This window comes from Dermacentor albipictus, chromosome 4 (genome assembly GCF_038994185.2).
Source record: "Dermacentor albipictus isolate Rhodes 1998 colony chromosome 4, USDA_Dalb.pri_finalv2, whole genome shotgun sequence".
In the NCBI taxonomy this organism is placed as follows: Eukaryota; Metazoa; Arthropoda; class Arachnida; order Ixodida; family Ixodidae; genus Dermacentor; species Dermacentor albipictus.
Genome location: NC_091824.1, coordinates 70,586,884 through 70,613,217, shown reverse-complemented (window position 1 = coordinate 70,613,217; position 26,334 = coordinate 70,586,884). Strand labels below are relative to the sequence as shown.

The 26,334-nt window shown below is 46.6% G+C and overlaps 1 protein-coding gene across 1 annotated transcript in view; it reads left to right on the top strand.

The window, feature by feature from the left end:
- The window catches only part of LOC139059537 (putative uncharacterized protein ENSP00000383309), a 115,770-nt gene that overhangs the window by 87,953 nt on the left and 1,483 nt on the right, over positions 1 to 26,334 (top strand). The window lies entirely within an intron of this gene.

The window sequence follows — 26,334 nt, the reverse complement described above, 5'->3', positions numbered from 1 at the left end:
TGCACTGCGCCTGTTAACGATTGCGCAAACCAATTCGAGGACTCAAATGAAGAAAAGTCGCCCTGTAGCGTGGACGCTCCTCCGGATATTTTCAAATCAAGTTATCCGGAAAATAGGGCCGGCAGCCAGATTTCTATTCTGAGCCTCGACAAAGCAAACAAAAGCCGATGTAAGGGCGTTGAGTAGTCGCTTCGCATTTATAAACGTGTCTCAGCAAGACATGCTACTCGTTAAGGGGCAGAGAACGTCAGAAGAGGGAACAAAATTTTATTGCCTATACAAAACAGCAGTTGGAATGGGTAACGTTAGCCGAAAGAATGTTCCGATTCTGGGGATGCACGTTTGGTTTCTAAGAGTATTACTCCGATGCATATTAAGCCTGCCCTCTCAAAGTTCCTGTGCGTCAAGGTACCTTTGCAATGTAGACGCCGACAGCATATATTTGAGTAAATGAGACTCCAGTTTTTTCAAGAACCACTCATGTGTGACAAGAATAATCACAAACGAAATTTAGGCATCCCAAATGCATGAAGCAAGCGCTCGTAAAACAGCCAGCTCCGTCAGTCAATAATGCGTAATCTTCAACGTAACAATGGAGACACGCGCTTCAAAATAAATTTTTCGCTCGAAAACAAGTGCGCGTGTATGAACCAATTTCTTGCGAGATGTTTTGTGACCAGCCTTTGATTTCTATTGGTCAAGGGCATGCGCTGATGGTACTTTTCACCAAAAAGAATATTTAAAAAATCCAAGTACCCGCAATGCCTGCATATCTCTGCACTGATTGCAACCATGGCTTCAATGTACAATTACAACGCCTATATCTACCGCCCCTCGATCCAGCATCCAATGCTGCAGTCTGATAAGCGCAGTCATTTACCGCCTGCGTAAACTTTACCGCTGCAGAAAGGGCCTGCAATTATGTAGTGATGGATTATCGTTGTCAGCGATGTGGCCATCAGCTCTGAGTCTTTGAAATCTCTAGAGATTGTAAACAAAAATATGACGAAAGGGTTAGCGTAAGGCATCTTTAAGTTTTCTGGTATACACGTCTGGCTAGCAACAGAGCGTAATAAAGGGGTGCGATATTCTCTCCTGAAATGCTTATTATGCATGCTTTACTGGAACGTTACTCGAAATAACACAGAAGAAGAAAAAAACGCAGGAAATACTGCTTTTGTCAGTTAACACCGATAACTAGGGATGAATGAAACGGCGGGTGGCAGGCAACGACTACCCTGGGAAATTTTCTTCGAGCGAGGTTGTACGGGAGGTGGTCTTAGTAACACGATTGCGTTTCATCTCCATGACGACGGTCAGCCTCAGTCGAGCCACTTGAATGTGTGTGTACGGGACACGCATGAAGCCTGGAGATATGATGGCGTATTTCGCAAAACGACTAAACTGGACGCTTGTAGGGAGACGCAAGAATCAGATTGCTTAGCAAACTTTTCACTGAACTCTTAGATCGTGGTATAGTCAACAATGAACCGAAGTTATAATGAATGTGTTCAAGAGCTTTAATTACTTAGTTATGTCATCTCAGCAACATGATATTTGTTCAGGCCGATATACCTCATGCGCTAAAACACGTTGGCGGGCTAGTTGGTTAGAATTCACGACAGAATGTGTAAGCACGCTCGAACGAGGACGTAGAAAGAAACAGACACAGAGGCAGCGCTGTCTCAATGGACGCAACTCCTCACACGTAATATGCTAGCTCATTTATTGTTTAGGTAACGCTCACAGATGAAATTTAGAAAGAAAACATTTGCGCAAGATGGGGCAGATTCGTAAGAGATTTCAAGGTTGCAAACGAAGTAAACATAACCAGGTTGAGCCTCATACAACAGGGAAACAGCTTCTTCACTACTAAAACAATGCAACTGAAAAGCGCGGCATCAGTACCTTTGCTGCGTTTTTTCTGACGTTCTCAGTCCTCGAAATGCAGCATATATTCACGTAGAGTGCAGGGGCTTCTACGCTTCATTTTCCACTTGCTTCGAATACTAGGAAATACGGTTCCCCAGAACGGCTTCGCATTTCTACTCGTCTCCAGAAGCATTTTCGGAGAGCAATACACTCTGGGTAGAGCAGAACGCTACTGCGAGCCAGGCACAATGAGGCTTTTTTATGATAAACCCGGTTCCTCTTACCTCCATCGTCCCGCCGTGCTTCAGTCCAATTCTGAGCACAAGGAGTCGTTTAAGTCGAAGCAGTTATGTCCTTGAAAATGCAGTCTCGTAAACAGTAGTGTTCTCCCTAAGCTTACCCTATAGTTTTCTTTATCAGGCTTTCATAGAGAAGGCCTCTTTATTTATTTCATCAATGTCTTTTTTTTTTTCTTGCGAAGACACCCTTTGCTATAGCTATGTCGTATTCTCGTAAATTGTACGGGAAATGCGGGGAGAAAATAGGCACCGAATAAAACCAGACTTCTCGGCATGCAGCATATAGCAACGAATATATGGTGCAGCCTAAATTCCTCCACAACATACGGTAAAACGCTGCCAATAAAAGGTGACAAAGGGCGTTATTTCCTCAATAATTGCTTATGCAGGCTCAGATAAGAGGGAAATAGGATCTGCGAAGTCACCGCAAATTTGCAGGCTTGCAAGAAATAGTCAAGTTCAATTGTGGTCGGTTCTCTATCTGGGAGAGAACGTTCCCATGTAGCACATTATCTGTTACTATGACTTTCCATTGGGACGAGTGTTCTACGTGTGGCACGAGACTCTGTGATTACGTAATGCTAGTAAATATCCTATGTAATAGAAAGAGGCGGGCTAGTTGGTGGCCAGCATTTGAATGCATAATGTAACCGCGCAAACTACAACGGACGAAGAAGGAAACACACCGGACAAGCACGGATCCAAAGCTTTTCCAGTGTGTTTTCTTCTTCGTCCGTTGTCGTTTGCGCGGTTACGTTATGCATTCAGATAGTAAATATCTAGATGTTAAAAAGTAATTTAGGTTTACCAGTTCATTGGTGAGTGCAATCGCTAGCGCACTTAATGCCGACCAGGGGTGGAAAAGCATTAGAAAATTCAGCATTCCCGTTGCTCGTATAGTGTTTTAGTATATATTGTTAAAATATAAGCTAGGCCATCGCATGCACATATTCGCAGTAGAACTTGGAAGGCAAACATGAACAATATTTATTCTCGTTATGAGTATCTAATAAATACCCATAGCTTATTTTTCGGGGAGGGGGGGGGGGGGGGGACAAGCAGACAGTGTAGGGTTTGTAAGGACAGTACAATACTGAAAGAAGCGTTCTGTGATGTTTTCGACGCTAAAGTTATATACGTATTGGCCAAGAAAACTGATGGCTGCTCGGGCATGTCTTCGGCTTGCAGCATACAAGTCAGAGATAGTAGACGTCGAAGATAGTAGACAGTCAAAATTGCAACAATAAATAAAACGAACATTCGGCGGATTATACCTGCCGACATATTTGAAAGAAACCGCGCACGATACGGACAAATAAGGCAAACACGCAAAGAGCACCGACTGCCATCATAGCATCAACAAATACTATTGCTGAATGTTGGCCTCCTCAGTGAACAGAGCGCTAAGGCAGTGAAGAGAGATTTACAGGCAAACGAATAACCTGAATTCCGTTTTTTCAAGACCCGCCTCAATTTTGACTAAAAGAACGTGTGAAAATCCTCACAGCTCAGAACAAGCGCCAACAACGACGAATCTGTGTCAAAATGAGCTCGAGCGACGGGGTCCGACTGAATGTTTCAATCTGATTGAATATTTTTTTTTCTTTATTCCAAACTTGCATTTCTGTGATATTCAATTCAGCGCTGGCTAAACGGCCGGTACCCTTCTCTTGGTACAAACACCTTCGACGAAAAAAAAAATGACCTACCCTATCGCTAAGATTTTCGGAACGTTCAATTATTGTGCCTCCCAAATGTGTTCTGTTCTTTCGATGTTGAAATCCCATTAGACTGGTGTCACTTTCACGACCTCGGCTCTCCTGAAGAAAAAAAAAAGGGAACCGAAAAGTAAGGCCCTGGATTGTACGGCCTCGCTATTGAGCAAAGCCGTCGTTCCGCTTCTTCCCTGCGCTCCCGTCAGCCGCACATCTGGGCCACGCGTCCACATCTATTCATCCTATTCCCCTTCCCATCCCCCAAGCAGCACCAATCCCCCCCCCCCGCCTTCGGGCCTCCTTCCGCGCCGAGGGAAAGGGCGCTGGGAGGAGGAGGCGACCCTCTCTCCGGGTCCCATCACCTCGCGCACGCAAACGGGCGCGGTGCCCTCCCCCCCTTCCCCCCAGAGCACGTGAGAAGCCACGCGCTCTTTTAAAATTAACGCCGCATGGCGTGGCTTAATGGCGGGCGCTTGCGTGCCTCCAAGACCACGGGGATGCATGGAGGGGCACGGACAAAGAGGGCAGGCACGTGAGGCACGAAAAGAGCCGGGAACGAACGGCTCGATGCGCGCACGCTGGGCGTACTCGCTCGCTTGCGTGGGGGACTTGGCGGCGCGCCGAGGAGTGCCTCAGACACGTGCCTCGGAGAAGTCACGTGCACGCGAGCGCAGAGCTTTGGGGAAGTTCTCCAATAAGGGGGCTACGGCGGTGTAGCTGGGACGCGAGAAAAGGCAGGGAGTGCCTGTGGAGTGGTGGAACAGAAGTTGTAAACTTCGCGTGCGCGGAAGCGACGAGATAAAATTAGCTGCTTCGTTGGCACAGGCAGGCCAGCCGGCGAAGACGATGGGTTCGGAGAATGAGTCGCAGAGTAAGTTGCGAGGCTTCGCTGTTTAAAAAAAAAAAACAAGAATGCCGGGAAGGTGTTATCCCTCGTCAGTTCTTGGGACGTGAAGCAACTGGTGAGCGGCGTGTTAAGGTTAGCTACCGCTCTTCAACGCCGTGTTGAAGACGGGTGCGCCTTAAACCGTTCCCTAACTGGGCGTGGTTGATATTGATGTTGTTTCGCGTGAAGTTTCAACAGATAATATCTCCATTTTTTTTTCTTTTTCTGAAGTATGATCATTGGAAGCGCGAAGATACCTAAATAAAAGAAATGAAAGGGAAAATTTTATGCACCCGAATGCAGCATGAAGCTAAAAACAAAGCTCATACGGGTTTCCCAGAAGGAAGGACTTCGCAGTGGAGGAAAAATTCGTCTTGGTCCGGCATTTGAACGTGAGATCAGTGCTTTTTCGGGGCGGTCGCTCTACTCTCTGGGCAAACCAGGAGTCTAGCATGTCGCAGCGCGAGGGCAAATTATTCTAAAACTCGAAACACAGAAGCAGTGAACATGGCTAATCAGTTTTGCGGAATCCCGCAAGGTGGCGAAAGGTTCTCGAAACCTTTCTCCACCATGCGGCCTTCCACAGAACTGATTTGCCTTAAACATGAACTTGTTAGGAAAAACCTACCCGATTCAATAATTTGGAATTGAACTAACTGTCCACTTGTTCGTTTTCTCATGCTGAGAGTGTGTGGATGATTCGGCAATATTACAAATGGATGACACAAAGCTCTTGCGCTCACAAAAGGTTTACCAGACTACACGTTGATAGCGATAGCAGTTACTTCGTTAATGTTTCACGGCGAAGCTGTCAAGGGCAGTTCCGCAACGGTTTTCGTGTGACGGTGAAACCGGCGTTCGAGAGTGTGGTCGATATCAAATGTTAATGCAGCGCAACCTGTGTCAGAGCCTGATATATGCTTTGAAACGCAATAATAAATTATTACACGTAATATAGAAGTTACTTTGCGTATATCTCGCGTAAATAGACAACACCTTATATGTGCGGTATTTTATAACCAGTGGTCAATTATTTCTGTTTCTAACGTCGAGTTACGCAGGCTCAATGTTGGAGGTCAGTTAGCAGTTTGTACGGCTGTGGCTGTGATGGCTAACGCCAGGATGATGCAATTCAGCCTGCGTGGGGGCCATCGCTAACAATTTGCTTTAAAATGTAATTATCAGTGGTTATAAATTAAACGTCACCTTGCGTATACATCAGTGGAATAAACAAAGAGAGAGAGATAGATAAATAGGAAAGGCAGGCAGGTTAACCAGGTATCAGTCTCCGGTTTGCTACCCTACACTGGGGATGGGAGATAGGGGTTAGAAAGAGGACACAGACGAAAACGTTAAAAAAAACACGCACACACACACAAGAGGCGTTCCAGTTAAAGACGTTCACAAAGGCCGGTAGATCGCAAAAAGCGCAATAGTGCTTGCACGGCCTTCTGTGATGGTAGGTCCTTTCGATGGTGTAAAATTCTTTTTTTCGAAAGCAGTTGGTCGTCCAGCTGGTCAAGTTCGTGGCAAAGGCATTCCCTCAGTCGACTGTACTGCGGACAGGCGCACAAAATATGGTCAATTGATTCTTCATGGCCGCAGTGGTCACAGGTTGCGGTGTCGGTCATCCCTATGCGGAATGCATAGGCTCTAGTAAAGGCAATGCCCAAGCACAGTTGCTATAAAAGCGTGGCATTTCTACGGCGAAGCTGTGATGAATTTTGATTACTTGGTAAATACCCGTGTATCATACACTGTATGCACGTTAACAAGCCCCAAGTGGTAAAAATTATAGCAGTCTCTCCCACTACGGCGTCTCATACCCATATCGTTGTTTTTGGCACGTAAAATCCCAGGATTTATTTTAAAGCGATGCTTGCTTTGCCTCTTCTCCCGACTTTCCGGGTGCTGCTGCTGTGATGGCCTTTCCGCGTGTGCCGCTGGGTTTCTTTCACCACCAGGTGGTGCCCACCTCTGCGCATCCCGGCCGTCACCGGCGCGGCAGCGCTGCGCAATTTGTGCATATGGCACGTGCTGTACTATGCGACAAAAACCCAGGTGCTAGGCTGTGGAGGTCGTGCGCTGGGCTGTGATAGCGAAAGAATAAAATCGTCCATAGACTGAAGAGATCCCTCGGACCTGGCGCCTCAAAAGCGTGCTGGTCACGTATGCAGAAGGAGCATAACGCGCCATAAGAATGGCTCAACGCGTGCACTCAGCGTCGAGTGTACCCAGGCCCGAAAGAAGCGTCGTGCGGAACAGGAGCGTCTTCGCTACGCAGCGAAACGTCGTGCATACCGCGAAGGTATGTATACAACGTACACATACATTGTATGTATACAATGTATACATACAATTTTATAATAATTAAATGAATTACAAACAGCTCCATGATTCAATTAAAGCTCAGCACTTCTTCCAATGATGTGATGTGCTGCATGAGGTGATGATAATGCTCAGCTCTCAGAGATTATGAACAGTGAAGCAACAAAAATTCCTTAAGCAAACACGTCTCCCTGTGTGTTCTGGGGACTACGCAGACAAACAGCAGTGGTGAATCCAAGGCAACGCTTAACATCAACTCACCACTCTCGTATTGGAATGAACTCTCAAGAAATTACCCATTCCCCGCTAAGATCGCCGCTCATTATCCTGAATCAAAGCAATCAGCACACAAAGGTTCATGACATCGATTCCCACAGTGCCTGGGATGAGCATTCTTTTTTTCGCTGAATCTTGCTTAAATAATTCGGATTTACCGCTTCACTTTAGGCGTTTCCCCGCATAGGAAAAAAAAAGAAGGGAAACGACAGAAGAGAAGTGATACACAAGACAGAAAAGGTGAGGGAGGCGCAAAGCAATCAGTAGCTTGATGAGTGATACCTGATCATTCTGTTCAGTTGTCGCACTCACGTCGCGTTCCACTTGCATCGGAGCAATACATCGTGCAGAAAAGAAAGCCTCAATCCCAGCCGCCCTGCTTCTGTGAAAACGATATTGTCCTTTAAAATTTTAAAAGAGAAGACGAGGCCGAGGAAGACGATGACGATGACGCCGAAGCACCATCAGCGGAGCTCGTCTCGTCCTCTAGCCGTGGCACACCATGACAAAAATATAACGCGATCCAACCGCGGAGAGAGAAAAGCTCGGAGCCGGCGAGAACAGGAGAAAGACAGATGACACGGCCATTTTGAAAAAGAAATTCGGCGAAGAGCAGTCAGAGTCGCTTTTAATATAATGGCTCGCAGACAGATGACCGACTGTTTCTTATAACCTGCCCACTGTCATCGAGCGCTCACCGCTCTGTGGAGAGATTGCGCGACACCGTAGGCCGAATATCTCGGATAGCCATTTTCATTTCTTCCTTCAGAAGCACCGCAGCCGGAATCCGAGAAGTGCCGCAATATGTAGAGAAAGAGGAGCTTTCTTGAAGCTCGCTGCCTCTACACCCTCATATTTTCGTGCCTATACCGAGCACGGGGACAAATTTTGTTCCTTTTATTTGAATTTCTCTCTCTCTCTCTTCTTTATTGTTCTTCTCGGTTGGAGTGGCCCTGAGCCGAAAAAGCGGACGTTTGGCGTGGTTTGTATGCAATCTCCGTTTTTCTTTCTGTTTTTGTTTGGAACTACTTTTTTTCCCCGACACGAGCGAACCGTAGCGGGAGATGGACGTTCGCTTGTGGCTCCTCATATCCTGTCCGGAGAGGCCTCTCCTAAGCCGCTTTTACCTCCCCGCATTCCTGCTCTCTTATCCGGCCGCTCAGACATCTGCTGCAGCTAGCACAACTCGTGACAGCAATGGCATATGAGTATGTCCACGACCAACGCCATAGCAGTCGGTGAAAGCCGTGGCGCAGAAGGTGCTCTTGCCTCGCTCGACCAAACGCTCTCCAACCTTTTTTCTTGTTTCGTACAAGTCATCCTTGCGTCACCTTCTGTGAATTCCTGACGTCCGCTTTATGGCTGCGGGTGTAGGCAAACGTCCCATTCCAGACGAGCATCCACGACAGAAAAAAAAGAAAGAGCGGCCAGATGACAGAAAGCAGCGAGAGGACGATATATGGGGACAGACGGGACGAGTTGCGCAAAACATGGTCAGCGTAAACAGCCATACAGGGGAGACGTACCGTGTGCAAAGGTGAAGGAAATATATCTTGTCTCACTGCACCCAACTCTTTTTTGTCGATGTATTTTCTGGTAGCACTCAACTATTTGCAATGCCCCTTCGCGTGTCGAGATCCCGTATCGAATGTCGATGACAAGAAAACCTCGCAGGGAAAAAAGAAACCAGCGTCGCCGTTACGCACTTAACCCATTTGGCCTGGTTAGCGGTCTCGTCTGATCACGGTTCGCCGACGCAGCCTTCAGCGCTGTCTATGGTGAGTCACTCCGAAACCACCAGGGCTGTAGTTACAGCACCGAGCCACGACACCCAAAACATTGCCGCGCGCCATAACGACCTGCACGAGCGTTCAAGGTGTTCCTGTGTACTCGTGGATAACGATCAGCACATAACTCTGACAACACCTTGCGATCAGCGGGGGCCATCTGTAAAGCAGCACACTGTGCTTACTTATTTACCCGTACGGCGAAAATAGCATGGCCCTTCTGAAGTATACGCACTCAAACCGTTCGCTCCTTCTTTCGCAAATGTTCGCGTAGTTTTACACCATGACTCTTCAGCTTTGAGCTTCAGCTATGAGGACGCGCACATTTGCGAGATCAAAGGAATACTCTTGGAACCACCCTTTCTGGGAATATAGAGACGCGAGTAGCGAACATGCAAACAATCCAGTTAGCAAGGAACTAAACAGCAAGGAATAGGCTAAGTTCTATGTGAGAACTCGCTAGAAATAGCGATGAAGCCAAGGGCTCTTTCTGTCGGCGGCGCGGAAGTTTTCTCGTTTGAATTTTGTACAAGAGACATCAAGTATGCTGTTTGCTCTGATGGAGTGAAAACCATCCTTTACTACTATTTAGAGGCTGGATATTGCTGCCGCCGATAGTATATGGTTGCATGCATTTAGCCATTTGCACTCCTCTAGATGGAACCTGAGCAAGTGCGACGCCTTCCTCAGTCTCAGAGGTGCAAGAACAATAACTAAAGAGATAAATACAAAATGAGATACAGGAATTGTTGAGTGCCGTCGGTACATTTTAATATGCTGCGTTCGACACCCCTAAGGAAGAAAATTGCCGTGCTGGCTTCGGATTTCTTCTATTTCTTCTCATAACTGCATCTTACTTCCTGCTTCTGTGGTCGGCCTCTGCTGGGTGTGGTTTATCAAATCTAAAACCTCGGGATTAGCCCACAAGGAGCCATATATGTATACATGGTGTCGCATGTGGCTTGCACACGTGTCGTTGCTCAGCTAAAGTGAAAAAGCTAAATCTAACCACATATATCTTTTTACACCACCCTCCTACTCTAATGGCTAATGCTTCGGCTGAGTGCCGGGGACCACACTGACAAAGTTTTGCACTGCAAGAGAGCGCAGTAGCCACTGCGTCAACGCCATCCGTCGCAGTAATTTCATCTGTGCCCCGCAGACAGCTTTGAACTCCCGCCGGGGGATGTGCGGGAAAAGCGAAGATTCAGCGTGGCCACGTCCGCAGAATGGAGAAAAAGAACAAGCGAATTTCAGTTCAGTTCTGATATCTGGCTGTAGGTGAATTATAAAGGTGAATGAAATACAACGTAAAGAATAGATAACACCCTTGTTCGTTGAAAAAAAAAACAGCACACATAGCCTCTGGGATTTCCTGAGTGGTTAGCTGCTCGGACGTGTTCGGTTCCTCCGAGAATGACTCAGAAATTTTTTTTCCGTGCTTCAATGAGCTTACGTGGGGACCACGGCTCTTTAATGTCTTCCTGACGGAGTCCCCACCCCCAGAGGTCCCCAGAGAGGTTGTTGAACCCGCAGTGGTGGCTGCGAACGCTTACATAAGAAGGCGGAGGGAATGAGAACTCCAGCCCTGGCGGCGATGGCACCAGGTCGGCATGCGCCGCATGCAAGGATCATGCCGGCTGCACTGTTGAATTGCATTAGGCGGATCACGGCGCCACTGAAGAGAAGAGAGGACTCCCGAAAAAGGTACTCGCGTATTCAGGGTGGCGCCAACTTCGCCTCCGAACTCGCGTCCACTGCATCCCTCAGCTTCTCTGCTCCCTCTCTCCCCCTCTTTCTCCGTGGACGTAATTTTTAGCCCTTTCCACCCCATTTCCAACCTCTTCCTTGGTGCCGACGCCATTGTCAAAAAAAAATACGAGGCCACGCCAGCCCGGCAGATGGGACCATGGCATTCGGACCCATTCGGGGCAGCCATTCCGAAACCCGAAAAGAGTCCCATTAATGATAACCTCGTTGAAGGGATCGGCGCCCGGCGAGCGTCTATGCTTCGCCCTAGCCTTCCTGCTTCCCCATCGAACCCCGAACCCGCTGGGCTTTTTGCGCTTCTTTGCGTCGCGATTTAATTGGCTTCGCGGATATTCGCGCCCCGGCCCGCTCGGCCATCCCTTTCAGCAGGGGCCCGCGGCCCAGCGGTAAGCCATTTGAGACCGCGGGCGGCGGAAAAAAGAAAAGGGAAGCCATAGTGCTCACACCCACCGTCGCTAATGCTGTAGCACCTTGCGAAGAGCACGTGGTGCTCTTCTTCTACGGAGAATGCACACATTCGTAACGAAACAAGAAACTTCGGTCCGTGCCGAGCTTTTGAGACATGGTCGCGAGTTCCCTGCTCGCTGGTGCAATGAGTCGAGAGATGCGAAGGCGGTTTCTTTTGTTTTGTTTTTTTTTACAGCGGTTATGTTTATGCGGACTCTGTGCCGTCGCCGTCAGACTTCGCAAAAAAGGGGCCACGTGACCTAGCGGCCGAGGAAAAGAAGATCTCAACGGGAGGAAAGGGGTTGGTGTGACACCTTTCACACTGCGATAACGCTATCTTATACGCGAATCTCACACGGCTGTCACACAGTGCATTTTCGGCGATCGAGCCAGATTGGCATCAAATTTATCGACGATTGATTCCACCCTGCCGCGAAACAAACAAATGTTAGGCTGATGTTTCGCGGCCAGCGAACTGTGCCCAGCGATTGAAACGCGATACCAGGAGCGCGTGGCTGCCGGCACTCCTTGTGCCAGCAAGAAGTGCTGGCACCCACGTCAATCGTCAAACCAATCCAACCAATCGTCAAAACGATTGCAGCGCCCACATCTGCAGTGGTGGGCCTTGCGCCAAATATACGGAGCTTTGGATTAGTGACTCCGCACATACCATCCCAGCTACAACTATAGAAAGACCACGAGTAGTGCCTACTCCTGGGGAAGAAGCTGCCGACCGCGAGGGTCAGCGACAGCTGGCACGTGAACGGGCTCGTCGTCGTAAGGCAGACCCCGAGCTACGCCGCCAGAGATGCCGAGTTTAAACGGCAGTGCTTCTAAAGCACGCTCACCACGCTAAGCAAGCAAAAGCAAAAATATAGTGAAAAAATTGTGAAACGAAAGATTTACAATATAGACTTCTTGCGAAGTTTGACTTGGATGGTGCAACACTCGGTGTGATTAACACAGCTTCGCTGTTCGACGATCTTTATGGACTGGAAGGGGCGGTGATTTTATTTTTTTCTCATGAAACCATTGTTGGTTGCTAAAGAGAAAACAATAGTAATAATATAAAATGAAGCCAAGTATTGTATAATTTTCTTACTGAACCACATCAGCGCTACCGATCATGCTGCCAGTATGACACTCGTGATAAATTTCAGCGATCAGTAAATTCTCGAGATATTTCCCTTACTACAAATTTTATTGAACATTCAAATTGTTCCCTTTAGTTGAAGCGGTCTTCTAATCAAGATCAGGTATGGCGTTCTCGTGGAATGGGCAGTGAGGTAGAGATGTTAAAGCTTCAGCTTGTAAAAGTAGCAGTCGTCATAACGGCTCTTTTTTTTTTTACTTAGAAGTATTAAGTATTTATAATATAAGACGAGAAAAAACATCACAAGTTAAGAAAATCAAGCACGAAAATTGCAAAGGAGAAAGAACGAGCTATGTCTCGATTTCGTTTCGAGATACGTAAGAACAGGCGGCACCACACTTTATCCCGAAGGGCCAATGAGGTGAGCTGTATCTTTACCGTGAGTACGAACGAGCTCAACCAGCATTCCACCTAAGTTCAACTACAGATGCTTGATAAGTTGTCGGGAGAGATAAAAGTTGCATGCGTCTGTGACCTAAAGCACCCAGAAGTGAAGCGAACTGGCATGAAAAAAGAGCCTCTCAGGCTGCGGTCTCTTGAAAGCCGATGTTAAAACCACGCAGCCTGCCATCAGAATGCATCGAACGTGTTGCCCGAAAAACTACCATCTTTTCTAACGTCCGCCTCAACTGCGCTTCACTCTACTGGTATTTCACTCCCCGTGGTATAGTCGAGCCCGAAGCGACGTCAGCGACGCCAATGTTCTGCAATCCGCTCTTTGCATACAACACCGCAAGTACGTACAAAACTGCAAACATGTCCTAAACATGTCCCACGGCAATGCGCAGGCTGACTACTTCTACCATCGCAGCAACAAGGGCTCCCCATCTCCGAGCTTCGGCGTTGCTAATTAGAAAAACGCGACTGTTTTCGGCGTCCCTTACGAGCCCGAAAAAGAGAACCGAAGGCGGCTTTCCCATGTACCCTCGTTAAGGTCCGCCACCAGGCTGCAAATAGAACGACATCAAGACGATCGTTGCGACTGTACAAGTCGCTGCAGCACTCCTTTAGTAACACCGAATCAAAGCACAGGAAGACGCTCTCGAAAGGGTGCAAAGAAGCGAGAGGAGAAATCTCGGCGAGGCGCACAAGTAACGCCTACCCACGGCTTGCACTCCCAGCGTCGTTCTTGCGCAGGCTTCCGCTTTCTTTCTTCCAAGCGCCAAGGGGAAGCAGCGTGAGACGGGGAAAGGAGAACCCTGGAGACCCGAAGAAAACGCCAGAGTGCTTACGGCGCGTGGGAAGCAGAGACGACGACGCTAGGCGCTAATCATCCAGATTAAAAGGCCGGCTGTTCGGGCAACGGCTAATTAGGCCCGATTACGGAACTAGCAGCGGCGACCCACGCGATAAGAGCGTCTTCGCCTCGGCTTCCTTCGTAGCACTCGCCTGCCACCCACGACTCGCTGCTTCCCGACGCCCTGGGGCTCTAGACGTAGCTATGCCCGGCCTGGTGGCCTAGTGGCTTTGGTGTGTCGCTGCTAAGCCCGAGGTTACGGAATCGAATCCCGGCCGCTGCGACCGCATTTCGATGGGGGTGAAATGTAAAAGCACCCGTGTACCGTGCATTGTGCGTAAGTAAAAGAATACCAGCTGGTCAAAATTAACCCGTAGTCCGCCGCTACGGCGTGCCTCTCAAATATATATTCGTAGCTACATTTAATGTGTTTAAAGTCTCTTTCAAGCTGCGTGAAGTATACAGTGTTTCCTAGCTAACATGCCATATACTGTTCGTACGAAAATCATCATTCTTGCGAAAATTTAAAGCACCCGGTATGGCATCTCGCCTGTGTGCGAAATGAGTGAGGCTGCCAAACACGAACAAGCTAAATTTTCTCCGTGTGCGTGCGTGCGTGCGTGCGTGCGTGCGTGCGTGCGTGCGTGCGTGCGTGCGTGCGTGCGTGCGTGCGTGCGTGCGTGCGTGCGTGCGTGCGTGCGTGCGTGCGATATGGCACAGTGGCAGTGTGGCACATACCCGTATGTACGTACATAAAACATCTTCATCCAAAGGCGCAATTTCTGTGATGATAAAACAAGTTTCCTTGAACACGCAAGTATCAGAGGGGTTTATCTCCCCTTCCTTAGATAGTGGCTAAAAGCCTTTGTGTAGTAGCGGCATCTTCAGCTTGCCTAATGACTCGTTGTTGGACCTCGCCGTCTGAGTTGAGTAGCTCGGTCTCCCACTGCTCTGCGTTCATATATGTGTCTTTTTTTTTTTGCCCCCACACTATGTTGAGGCAAGCCCAGATATGTGTCTGAGGCCCGTCTGCTGAATACAGTCTTTACATCCATCTGAACAGAGTTCTGGGTAACAAGCAATTTCTGTGCTACTAAGCGGCTATGCATAAGTGAACTTCGAAACCCACGCTTGATTTCCTACGAGAAAGTTCCGTACTGGCACCAAATAATAAATGTCACGCGCAACGACATGAACGCACACTCGACTGCGCCTCAAAAGCGGCTCCCTCCACTATCTCATTATTTCGTGATCTAGACGTTGGTCTCACGTCATATGGCCGTGGAGAACGCCGCGCTGCACACATTTTTTCTCATTCGCTTTTTCCTATGGAGAACTGACAAGAAGAAAGTTATCACCGCAAAATAAGAAAGAAAGTATTTCTACTGTCGTTTCAAAACGAAGCAAGGTACATCAGTATAGAAAAGGAAATAAAAAACAATGGTTTTAGGGAAATGTCACAATGATGTTTTTAGCGAAAAAGTCATAATAAGTAGAACTGCAGGAACAGGTATACATGCCTGCAAGCAGTTCGTTGATTCTGAAGCGTAGATTCAGAACTTGCAGGAAAAGCTTAGCGTCATTTAAGGGCCAGGACGTCTCGACGGAATCCGAGTGCGCGGTTTTGCGCAGCAACGCAAAACGAAGGCACGCGGTCCAATTTAGTGGCGCTTAAAGTTCTTCGTTCCCGTTACGCCACTGCTTCTCGAAAGTGCGCCGGGCGGAAAGAGTCACGTGATGAGCGAAAAGCGAGTGCGCCGAGCGTCTAAATCCAAGTTCTCTACGCGGCGAAGTGCGTAGAAAGGGGAAGGAGGACGCGAAGGCGATGCCGTTGTAATTGCCTAAACTGCGACGAGCTCAGCTTTAGCGTGTGCTCCACACCGAATCGAAAGGCATGCATAAAGACAACGTGCGTTGCGCCGGCCTGGTTGCGACAGGCTCAAGAACTTCATCCTCGAGAGACGCCTTCTTCGTTTGGATTCGCGCAGACCTGGAGTAGACGTCTGGCGTGTTTTGTTGTGGCGTGCAAAAATAGACCGAGCCGAAGAGTTAAGGCGGGCTTTTAATCTCAGTCAACTGCAGCAGGTCAGTTCGTGAAGCTTAGATCGCCTGAAAGCGTTTTGAAGTTACCTTGAAGTGACAGTTCGTGCAATGTGACTACCCTAGACGAGTAAAAAAGCTAACATTTCCAGTAGAGAGCATTTGAGTCTTGTGTAGCGATGTAACCAATTCCGAATTCTACAAGTGAGCTCTTCTACAGTACCTGAAGTTTACAGATTGAAGTGTCCTGCTGTATACACGCTGCGCCTTGCCCAGTGCACGGGATTGATGTGAAGTACTGTCAATCTTCTTGCAGTCTCCCACGCCCTTTCCAACGTGAAGCAAACTGGGCCAAATCTAGTTAATTTCTCTGCCTTTTATTCCCTCTCTCTATAAGTCTACAAGCGTGACAAAAAGATGAACCAATAATAAGTCAATTAAGATCATCGCCCTAACACCACCATAATAAACCTGCTTGATTCTAGTGCAAAAAGAAGTCACCTCGCCCCTGTCCTGTGGCAGACAAAGCCTTAATACTACTGCAAGTGTTCTAATCTTTTCAAATCAGCTAAGGCATGCCGACCTTGACTGCGTTTTCTTTCCGTTAACAGCATCAGAAGCAGTTGTAGCATTTTCAAAATAGAAAAGCCATATCTATTATCCATATGCATCATGTGTGCAAATAAAAAAAAATGAATCCAACCTGACTAGACAATAAAAACTTCCCGCGCCCTCCGTGCCATGTATTACGGTGAAATTTTCAGGAGCCTCTTATGACAATTTTACGCTCATTTCTGCAGAACTTTTTTTACAGCGAGCGTATAGCCATCCGTGTGCAGTCACCTCTGAGCTATCACCTCAATTAACGCGCCTAATGGCTGCGTTATTTGGTTAATTATAGGACTTTGAGAACTATTTCTCAAAAAAAAACGAACAGCGCCACATTTACCCTGTACTTATTCGTTAATTCCCTCGCAGTTTTCTTTCTCTTCTTTTATTCGCCTGGGTTACCTTGTGACATAATGTGAGAATAAAATTATAAGTTTGGAGACAATTTTGTCCATATAACAGCGACTTATGAAATAAATTCTCTTCCATATTTTCTTTTCTCATGTTAGTGCTTGTACTTTTTCTTTCACTTTTCCACTTCAATTTCTATACGGAGTGGTCATTTCTGGGTTTTACGGAATTTTAAACGCTTTTTGCGGACAACATAATAATCGTACTTGCGCTGAATTATTCAGACAGGTGAGCAATACTTGCGCAAGAAATCGAAACACGCATTCAACTAAATAACAAAAATTCAATAAATAATTTCTTAAATAGTTACTTTACAGTACCCGTCGCAATTTACAAATGGCTGCCGATGAGTTTTCAAGGCGTATGCAATAGGAAAACATTTATAAAATGACGCTAATTTGGAGATATGCGCCATCAAACTCGCCGTAAAGATGCACCATTGTTCCACTCCCTCTTTTTTAGCAAAACGCTCTCTTATGCATTTATTCGCATAAGTAACTGGAACGTCCATGTATTTCACCCCGCACTTTGGGAAATATTATATCTAAATTGCTGCCATCCTGGGAATTCATTTCAAGTGGATACATCCTGCAAACTCACCTGTCACAATGCGTAAATTCTTATTTGTGCCGTAAAGTAATTGTTCGGGAGGTTTATTATAGAATTTTCATTATTAAGCTGAATAGGCGTTTTCCTTTCTCATGCTAGTGATGCCCGCCTTTTCTAGTAATCCATCTCAAGGACAAGAAATATGCTTCTGCGCCATAGGCGAAGGGTTAATTGAACGCCACAAGTTAAATGTCGTCCACTGTATGTCTGTGTAGCATATATAGCGGATTCAAAAAATTAGATTATGGGGTTTTGCGTGCCAAAACCACTTTCTGATTATGAGGCACGCCGTGTAGTGAGGGACTCCGGAAATTTCGACCTCCTGGGCTTCTTTAACGTGCACCTAAATCTAAGTACACGGGTGTTTTCGCATTTCACCCCCATCGGAATGCAGCCGCCGTGGCCGGGATTCGATCCCGCGACTTCGTGCTCAGCAGCCCAGCACCATAGCCACTGAGCAAACGCGGCTGGTTTAGCGGATTACGCCCATTTTGTTTCGATTTCAAAAACAAATCGCCTTTGGCCATGTTGGAGGGGCTACATAATACAATATGTGTTGGAAAGCACGAAAAAAAAAAAAAGAAAACAACCAAAGACCTCCAAGTTATTAATCAGAAGAATCACGTGAGTGCGCGGTTAGCGACCCCTGCAGTGGATACCACGGCAATCCCTTTTCTCGAAATAATCAGTTTAACAAAATAACATCATGTAGAACTGAACGTAGTCTTGAGCTCACAAGTGACGTTCGCTTTCTACCAGAAAGCCATTCAAGCAGCATATTCTCGTCTTGTGAAAAAGGAAATACTTTTTCAAGACCCCCTGCGCAAGATCGCCCTTTTACTCTACACAGGGGCATTAGGTAAGGACAGAAGAGAAGACAAAACAAGAGAAGATTAAAAAAACACACCAATTCGCACACTCTATAGTTTTTCGATCAGTACCATTTCCATTACTCCATGGGTGGAGCAGAGCCTAATGTGTAGAATGTCTGGCTGTTGTGCTGAAGGAACCTTGCTCGATACCCACCGTCGGTACAACTTAGGTCATTCGGTATGCGCCAGTGGATATGCGGCGTTCTTCAAACATAAAAGAATCTTTTGAAATTTTCTCGATGCTGGGTGGAATCAAACCCGTTTGAAATATATATTCACGCATGCTCCACGAACGCGCATTGCAGCGGCACCGCTAGGTGGCGCGGCTTGGCCAATGGAAATAAGATAGAGGAGCTCGGCTGCACACACGCCTCATCCATGATGCGTTTCGGTGCTGGCAAAACACTACATTGTTTATGCTAAGTTCATTAACGTCGGCATTCATTGTGAGATGAGTTCTATCAGAAGTTTTTTTTTTTTTTTACCGTTGAGGTACAGCTGCACCTATTCTAGCCAGTTTTGAGCATATGCCGAGATAATTTGGGATTGGATTAGTGCAATGTTTCTCAAACAACAGATCACTATACCTTCAGGCAAGTCATAACAGATAAAAACATCGCAAAACAGACCAATGCCGTAGCTTCTGAATATGTGAATTCGACGAATGGACATTCAGCACGTTTGAATTCGGCAACCAAAAAGGACTGACTATTTACATCGTTTTATTTTTCAGCGCTGTTTCAGGCAAGACATCACTCTGAATGTTGAGGCTAAAGGCATACAATTTCTGCATCACAATGGCCCTCGTTCTAATGTATTGCTCAAGAGGGTGTGGCTATAAATGAGACACATTGCTCTAGCTGTTGGGAACATACTACCTTGGAGACGTACGCTTGTAACACGAAGTGTTCTATTTCTACATCTACAGCAGAACTCTAGTCAAAAATTGTAATGAACCATAGCACACGGCCACATGCTGCCCCATATATTGACTGTCGGAATTCTTTAGCTTGGTAATCCACAAATCGCCCTAAAGCTGTCATGACAATAGGTCAAGTGCCTTACTTCTCTGATCCCCATGCTTCCATTCTGAATTAAATTCGATTCGTTCTGCGATTGTTTCAGAGTACTTAGTTATGGCATTTCAGATCTGTTAGAAAAGTTGTAATGTAACCGGTATAGAAGTACTTACACTCAGCCTGTGTTCGTTAAGAACGTGACGTTGCCGAAACCAGGGGTGGAGGTGTGTAGACGCATTGAGACGTAATAATTTACATATTATGCATATTTTAGGAGAGCACAGCTTGAAATGAATTCTATTAGTCACTATGGTGTATTTTCTTAAGTAGAGGAGAGGATTCGATTCCCCACTTGAACTATCACGCTAGTTTTTTCTTCGTTATAGAACAGTCGATGCTATAGACTGCTTTCGCGAGATTCAGCAACAATTTGCTTTCCCGGCGAAGCTGCCCAAGAGTCTTGCGGCCATGCATGACGCTTGTTCAGAGCCTTCTAAATTTTACAAAGAAGTGTCAGTTCTTGTATAATTGTAGCCAGAATCTACTGTGGAATTCATTTTGGATAATATCCCCACCTTCTCCCTTTCTTTTCCCCTCCAACCTCCTCCCTCTTTCAATACGAAATAAATGCCATCGGACAAGGGAACCTTCAAGCCTTCTTTCTGAACGAACAATTAACGCCACCAAAAGGAATCACGGTTTCCTGATAAGTGAGCGTTCTGCTGCGAAGAGAAAGGAATTTTCGCCTGAACTGCCGCTAAGCAGAGTCGAAAATGAGATTCTTCCCTTTCTTGCTTTTCTCTCTATTCCCGTGGTTTTTCCATTACAGGCGGTCACCTCCTAGCTGCCCATTCTTTTTTCCGCTGCCTTAGTCGAGTGACGAATAGCTGAAGCCCCTGCCCACGTCATAAAAAGCTTTAGCAATAGCGTGTTGTGTATTATATATTTCTAGGGAACTTAAAAGCCGCTCAATTGATCGTCGGCTGCCGTTTCCCAAGCGCGGCTATTTTATGTGAATAATGCTTGGATTACGCTGCCCAGCATGCCCGCGGCTGTCTCGATACAGTACAGGTTTTGCTTTCCACAAATTTTGATGTGTCTTCATTGCTTTCTTCTTCTTCTGTTGTGGCATTTCGCGTCGCCTTATCCCGTGCATAAATAATGATCACAAGCTGAGATTGCGTTTGCTAGATATATGGAATGGTGGCATGGGCGAGAGAAATTGCTCCATATCCTCCGTCACACTTAGGTATTTCCTTGCGTGTCTTTTATGTTAATACCTTCGCCTTTTAATACTCAATACTGGCGCAACATGTCACTTAGTGTTAAGAAAGCCACTTAAGCGTACCGCGGTTTTCTGGAGTATAGGAAAAGTGCAGTGTGGTGTTAGAAATTTTGAGCGATGCGACCGTGCAGCAAAGCTCCGACACTCAGTTGCACCACCTCATCCCTCCCATCCCCCTTCACGAGCACATTGACTGAGAATTCTTCCAAAGTTCCAAGCCAGCCAATAAAACTGTAGCAGACAGTTGCAAAAGCGACGTCACCCGATTCCAAACGCAAAGATGTGGCTGAATATACTGGAGAGCACCTTTAGGAGCAGGCCTTTCCACTCCCTGCGCTCTTTTCCTTCCTGCGTTGTCTCAGTCATATTTCCATCGGTTCTGCTCTCATCTCCTAACTGTTGACCGAGATTCAGTTGACAGCTGCGCTCTAGACAATCATAGTGCGGTCAGCAGGCTTTCCTCTTCTACGTGAACTACTATCTATATTACCCTTTAGATGCTGTATTATCAAAACAGTGAGCGACTTCTCGACTTCGCGCAACAAATAACGCATGGTGGAGCTCGAAAACAAGCCTCGTCTATCGCAGACACCGAACCTACCAGTCCTAGCACTCTATCCACACCGCTTCCACCATCACGGTCTTTAAGCTTACTTCGCGTGCGATAATTGCCAGGAATATACCAGGTAACAAATTACACGAGTATGAAAGGGAGCTGGGTATAACATTGTGCCTTGTTCCTATGCATAAAGACGTGAGACTAGGACATGCGAGCTGCTTTAATCTAGCGATGCTTCCCGCTTGACTCAATGCCACTCCTTTCATCCAACGTTCACGGTGGCCTGATGGCATTGGTAACGCTGACTGAGCGTCGCTATGACCACTGACGGAGCGCTAAAAGCACAAAAAGCGCGAAAAGAAATGACATCGGAAAAGGAATCGCTACTAAATCGTGGCCCTGTATGCATTCGGCAAACCGTCCTTAAGCGTCCGGCCTTGGCTGTTCTAAAACTCACTTTCTTTTCTACGCACCCCACAGATATTGCCCTTCTGAGCTGCATCGCGAAAAATTCCAAGAGAGGGAATAAAAAACTTCTGCAGACACCATTGACGATGATTGTCAATAGAATAGAACAGCCGAACGCTTCTAAAAAGCTATTGACTTTATTTATTAAAGGAATGATGTGCTTGAAGGCGTGTATTTGTTGCAGCCAGGATAGTTAGATAGCGCTAGTTTCATTGCGACATTCCACACAGAACCGATTCTTTAAGCCACACATATATGTAGCGGTGGTATAGGAGGCGATAGATGTAAACCAATTTGTCATATGCGTGTTGTCTCCAGCGGCACGAACATTCATAAAAAGCCGTTACTCTAGGATTGTTCGTAAGAGCAAATTTCAGCCACTCCCGATACTGGACATAATAATAACGAAGGCAGCCAGCCAGTGGCAAAGTTAACTTACGAACAAAAAGATTTGTGAATTCGGCATCATAAGAGTGCGAAAGTTCTGACTTCTTAATACGAGCCACGCCCATTTCCAGAAGCCGTTTGTCGGCTTGCATAGTTTTGAAATCGATTTCCTGGACAGGTAACGTTAGGTGCGTTCTTCTTTGATTCCACTTGAAGTGCGCCCCGTCGCCGTTCTTGCTCATAGGTATTCATTGAAATCTTTCGGTTGATAGTATACGCTTTTTCTTTTTTTTTATACTTGTATGGTTTTCCGCAGAAGCTTCGAAGTCAAGGTTAAGTCACTGACTTTATTACTATATTTTAAACGTTTCACTGCAGTACAGTAACGTCAGCGATAATTATGGCATTAAAACGTTATGTTGTGCTCTATGCTCAACGTTAAGAACCTCACAGGTGTGAGGAATATTTGATTACTGGAAAACCTAGCAATAAAATAAAGCCCATTGTATAGTGCAACAACAAGGAATACCAGTAACTGCTGAAGGGAGCTTTCAACTGAACCGCGCGACGACCAACTTTTCAAATTAACCACCTCTCGTTCCGCGTCCCCATAAAGTTTGCCCGTCCAGGCATGTCGTAACGCTAAACCGCGGTGCGTCGAGGTAACCCACAGCTGCCTGTTCGGACGGCAAACCTGAGGGGACGGGGCGAGGTAGCGGAGGCGTGCCAAATGTCAAACTTGACTAATTGCGGTCGAAATTAGGCAAGCGTTGCCGATGAAGGGCGGCCGCGGGCTCATTAAGGTCGCCGGATCCGCACCCCGCGTCCTGATGAGTCGGCGTGATTCCTCGCGTCCGGTTTCCTGGCGCGCGCTCTCCGCTCGTCCAGCGGCCAAGGCCACCGCGATTCGTTGTTGCGCTGTTCCCCTCTCTCTCCTCTCTCTCTTCCTCTCTCTCTCTGGTCGTCGATTTCCGATAAAGAATTCCTTTTGGCGCGTGACAGATTCATTGTCTTTCGCGGAGTAGCGGAAACTCGCGGTGTCGGTCAGCGAACTTGGCCTTACTTTTTGACTTCTCATCGTCAAGCACTTTCTTTTTTCGGGAGAGGGCGGGGAGGGGGGGACTTGTGTATGCTTTCGACAAAGAACAAATGTTAAGCAGCGTAAAAACTATATTACAACGTCCCATGAGGCTTATGTCATCACTGGAGATAATGTAAATTAGACATTTCTTTTACGACAATATATGGTGATCAAAGTGCCAGAGTGGCCTCAGATAGGCATAAGTATACAAACTATAATATTTACAAGCTATATTTTTTTATTTATTTATTTATTCAAAAGAACCTTACAGGCCCTATGGAGGGGCATAAAGTAAGGGGGGCACATTAAACAGTAAAATGCATTACAAAAGCATTTCTAACTTCAAGCGAGCGTGTGTAAGTGGCGGAGCACTGCAGGCGGATCTATCCTTGCATAATGGCTGTATTTTCCCCACCTGAGCGTATACTTTATAGAATAATGTGACTACACTTACGCCAAAGCTTTTCTAGGTATGCGAAGAGAGCACGTAATACATTCTGCTTAACAATCTTGTAGATTCAGCATACGGAAAGCCCTGCGCGCAAGATAGCCTTAAGTTTACCTGGAATTCAGCTTTTCCGATGACATCATGAGCGAGTATTTTAGACACGAGGATATAGCGTGTGAACTCCATAGCCTTCCGAGTATAGTCAGGTGTAATTAGCTTATATTTCCATCTCAGGTAACTACAGAAATACAGCTGAAATGTTTGCAACGTTTCAAGTTAATGTTTCTTGCAGTCCTGCTAGCGCTCGCGTAGCGCATTTTATGTTAGATTTTTTTACAGTATTTGTTTATACAGGATCTAAAATCTCATTCATTGTGTGACTGGGCCCGTTTAACATTTCGTGTCGTCACCTAAGCTAGTGCGACGAGAAACTTACCCCTCTGATAGAACTGCTCGCTAGCAGAAACACTTCGAATGAAAATTAAAAGGGAGCACTGTGTCACTCGACAAGCTGAATTTCATATTCCATACATAAATAAGGTTACATTGTGAAAGAACGAAAGGATTACCAGCCTTCACGCTGCTTCAAGAAACCAATGACGAAACCCAGTAACACATCCTTAGCCCTCGTATGTGTATACAGTGAGCAAAGAAGCAATGCAAAGAATATGCGTTGCTCTGAACTCAATCATGACACTATAGCGGAGTGCTATACGAAGATATATAGAGGGTTTTCCCCCGTCTCAGGGGCAAAAAAAAAATGCCGGGCCTCCAAGTTTCACTGGCCCCTCTGACTCCGAGACCCGCGCGCCCTGGATGTCTGTAATCAGTTTTTCTTCTGATCTCTGCCGCTCTTGCAGTAGAATTTATTGAAACTAGACAGACAAAACTTACTAACCAGAAACGCAAATAAAAAGGAAGAAAGAAAATAACCTCTCGTGCTCACGCCGCTTGTTCCGCGACGCTGAATAATTCATGACTTCGAGAAGGGCGTTTGAAAATTACGTATGTTAAACAGGCCCTCTATCGCCATAGCGGCAGGCATGCAGAACAGTAGACCGCATTTTTCACTCGCCTCGTATTTGCAGTGCAACCGAGATCCCGGCAGTCGCAACCCCTCCCCTTTCTGCTAGCCCCTCTCCTCCTCCTCTCGCCTTCCTATTCCTTGCCGTCCCAGTCTGTGCGGCTCCGAGTGCCTGTTCCACGCTCGAGGACGACGAGTAAAGGACAAACGGACAAGCGATACCCCCCCTCCCCCATTGTCTTTTCTTCTTTCCATTCCCCTTCGGTGACCGAGAAACACAACACGGCCACCATTTTTTCTCCGCCCGACGTGAACAGAAGCGTGAGCAAGCGGTCGAGGCGCGTTCGTGGCGTGCTGTACAGCGGAGGCCCGTGCCGCCGGCATTTCTGAGCAATGATCGCTGTTTGCCGAAGCCCCCCGGTCCGAGAACGAGGAAACGCTTTATATATCGCCGACACTGGCCGAGGATGACGTGCGATGTTGTATTGAAAGGAGCGCAATGCGTTCGTGATAGAGCTCGATGCGCGGGGATTCGGGAGCAGGCCGTCGGGATTTCGTGTTCGTGCCTCGCCTGTGGAAACGAAAGAAAAAAAAATAAACATAGCGTGCGCGGGATCGCGCGTTGAGTTCGCGTGCTTGCTTGCCGAGCGAGAGAAAAAGCCGTCGGTTAATAAAAAGAAACGAGTAGACGACTACATAAGGGGGCGTATAATCAACGAGTGTGTGTTACGTAGTGAGCGGTACGGTAATACAATACAGACGATAATGCTGCGTGAGTACGGCACGAAAGCGAAGTGATTGCAGTGAAGACGCCTAACATTAAAGAGTCCAAGAGCCCGGAATGGGTGTCGTGACACGGATGTGGTGATTTACAAGGGAAAAGACAGATAGTGTTGGGAACGACTACACACGAGGAATGGTCAAAGCCTCGCAAACTGCAGCCACGGCTCGAGATGGCAGATTTAGGATGGTTGGGCCACGCATATGTGGGCATGCGATAGCTACACCGGAAGGAAGACAAAAAGGATTGATGGTGGTGGCTAAACACGCCATTAAATAGTTAAGAGTGTGCAAAAATACAGAAGACAGGCTATCAAAAGCCAATGCTTTAGAAAAGAGAAGACGATTCAAGGCGAGTCAACCTTCTCTTTTTTAACTTAACATTTTATCAACCTTTTTATTAAATATTAAATTAAATATTGCATTTTTGCTCCAGTACATTCTGAATCAGTGAAATCGTAATGTTTGAAGTGCCTCAACATGATTTAGCTTATTCCTGACTGTGTTCTTCGGGTGTAATGAAAGGGTAATTAGAGCACGTATGATTGCAATCTTACCATTGTCAAATGAAAGCCATTCCGTTTTCCGTCGAGTATCCTTCTGACTATGAAGGCACAGAAACGTAATGCGTTCAGTCAAGAACTCTTCAAAGACCTGTGCTATTTCGCAGAATCAGAGCTCAAAGGCCAACGAAGTTATTATGCTTTCCCACCAAAAAAGATCGCACCGATATTACGCTGTGCGCTCTCTCGGCACTGTTTGGTTCCCGTAAAACGTGCTGCTGACTTGATGGTACACTCCGCTGTTTCGGGTTTCATTTGCAATTGGCGCGGATCTGGTTATTATGTGTGACTGCTGCAACCAAACGATAAAGTAAACAAAATGGTAAAGGCACACAAAGGACTTCTTTCTGTACTTCCCAACCAAAGTGCTTATAAACAAATAGGATATATACTATAAAAGATAAAGGGA